Genomic DNA, 2,870 nt, shown 5'->3' on the forward strand with positions numbered 1-2,870 from the left:
ACTGTTTCGGTATATTTATTACTGAATCTATAGACAGCTTTTATTCATCCAACAATGTATCTTCTAAAACCGTCTTAAATGATTTTCCAAGCCAAATTAAACACTATATAAAATCAGATAAATAGTAGAAGCAGTAAGGTTTCTCTAGCATCGTGTATTTATTTGGCCTTTTGACTACAATTCTTGTGCCATACAGCTGTGTGCTTATTTCTGTCTTAATATTTGTTCCATTATATTAGAAGACACAATGTCTCACCTAGAGTGACTCTCCCCTTTTGGCTTTGAGTAGTAGGGAAAAAAAACCCCCAAGGATATTATCCCAGTCCTTTCTCTCTTATTCATCCCAGTTAGCATCAGTTGCATTTGGGAAGTGATACCCTTGGTTTCTCAGTTCATTGTCTAAAGTCCAACATGTCAACATGATCAGCAAAGCAAATATGCGTGCTTTCCAATTTTTTTCAAGATTCATCCACTTGTTCTTTATTGATTACATCTTTCTTTACAGTGACTTCCTTCCTTCCTTTAAATCCTATCCAAGCTACTCTCCTATAGTTTTCTTCTTTACGAGAGATTTTTTTTTAAAAATGTTCAATAACTCAGCCGATTTTGAATCATTGTCCTCCTTATTTATTTATTAATGATCTGCTTTTTCCGCTACTTGTGCTCTACCCCCAAGATTTACATCCTTTCAATTTTACTTATTCTTGATTTTAGTTCATGTCAGCAGAACTTGGACCTCTCATCAAGGGTAACATTGCCAATACTGGTACCCAAGCCAAAGTCTAAATTTGGTGATTTCTGTAACTTTTGCTTGCCTACACTTTTAACACAATAAACTGTTCTTTTTATTTCTTCTTTTCTCCATCTATTGAATCTCAGATCAGATGAGCCAGCAGGACTCACTCACTGGAGCTCACAAGATCTCTTGGGATTAGTGCTTGCTGAACACCTGCTCCTTTTGGGCACTGTGCAGGAGCAGAAAGGACAATGCTTTCTCTTTGCTGCCAGCTTTGTGACAATGGTGGGTATTTCCTACATGCACACTCCTTCCCAGATGTGGTGGGGGCCATTCTGGAAGAACAAAGTGTTCTGGTGGGGTAGTATGGCCAGGTGGCCCCACAACTGCCCAACCTCCAACAGGGTCAGAGAGATCAGGTGCAAGAAGGGAGCAGGGACAAGCATCAATCAATGCCTGGGCACTGTGGGACAAATACATCCTAGCTGTGCAGGATACTTTAGGCTGGATGTGGATGTCTGTAATGTCTCTACTTGAGTCCACCACCACTCCAGCCTTCCTTCAGAGTCGCCAGAAAGATATGATGTCTTTTAGGCTGTGTTCATCTCATCCTGAACTGAATGTCTCAGATGTACTCTATCTTAAGGTCAACATGACCCAACGGTGTGCACTAGCAGCCCAGAAACCAACTGTGTCCTGGGCTGCATAGCCAGCAGCTTGACCAGCAGGTCGAGGGAGTGGATTCTCCCCCTCTGCTCCACTCTGGGGAGACCCTACCCTGCAGTCCTGCATCCAGATCTGGGACCCCAGCATAAGAAGGACATGGAGTTGTTGGATTAAGTCCAAATGAACCCATGAAGATTCTCCAAGGGCTGGACCACCTCTGCTATGGAGACAGGCTGAGAGAGCTGGGCTCATTCAACCTGGGGAAGAGAAGGCTCTGGGAAGACCTTAGTGCCTTCCAACACGTAAAGGAGCTGACAAGAAAGGCAGAGAGGGATGTTTGTTAGTTTCAGCCTGCTTTGTAAAATACTGGTCAATTTCTGCTGCCTTCCCTTCACATGCTTTCTGAATGCCCTGGTACTTCTCCCTCATCTTCTTTCTCTCTCCTGTTGACATAGTGTGCCCTGTGATGTCAGCTGGTGATGTCATTCTCCATGTTCATGGTAGCAGGTGTAGCTCTCCACTGCCGGGTCTCTCCTACCCTTCCCCTGAGCTATTTCCCAGATGTGGGTCTGCCAACACTTTTATCGCGGTTAAAAGAACACCTCCTTATCTTTTACCACAAACCTTTCCCTCCCCCAGCCCTCCTTGCAGTGCACAACCTGCACTTGTATAACATTTAAATTCACAATCTCCATATTGGGTTCAACACCTACATCTCCTTCACACCAGACACTCTCATCTGGATTGTTGCCAAATCCTACAGTTTCAAGGCTGTAAACTCTCCAAAATCTCCTGCCATCCCCTCCTGCTAAAACACCTATCTGTTTCTGAGTTAGCTTATCTCAACCTTTATAAACTTTATCAGCTTTCACAGTATTATGCAAGGTCTATTCAAAATCCTGCCTACAAAATTCTTCCTTTCTGCAGCCTGGTAGTTTCCCTCCATTTTTTCACATTTTCACATTTGCCCTTACCACCCTCAACAGCTCTGAAGAGTTTCACCTTCTCCTTTCTTGCTCCTGCTTTTCCTGAAGATTACCAAGGCTGGCCAGTTCAGCTCACACCTCACAATTCATGGAGCAGAAAGTGTTCAAGTATTATGGCAATAGGTGACATGTGAAAGCATAGGGAGATACATAGTCCTCCTTGCTGCTGTGCACCTCCCTTCCCTGGCCTCCCACCCATCCTAAAAACACATATCTTTTAAAGCCTGTAGGAGTTGAGGCAAAGCTTACATAACACCACAGCCATCACTCGGCCCTTCGTCACCACCATTTCCCAGCCTACATCTGATCCTGACCTGGATTCAGATCTGAACACTGTCCCATTTGTCTGGTCTCTCACTCAGAGGTAGATGTGATAAGAAATAGCAAGATTATTTATTAAGAGGCTTTGCATGCCTTTGAGGAAGCTTAACGTGCTAGTGTGTTGAAATGGGTAAATGAATCCCTAACAAAAACAGAATAGC

The sequence above is a fragment of the Nestor notabilis genome, unplaced genomic scaffold (assembly GCF_000696875.1).
Source record: "Nestor notabilis isolate BGI_N333 unplaced genomic scaffold, ASM69687v1 scaffold2746, whole genome shotgun sequence".
Lineage (NCBI taxonomy): Eukaryota > Metazoa > Chordata > Aves > Psittaciformes > Psittacidae > Nestor > Nestor notabilis.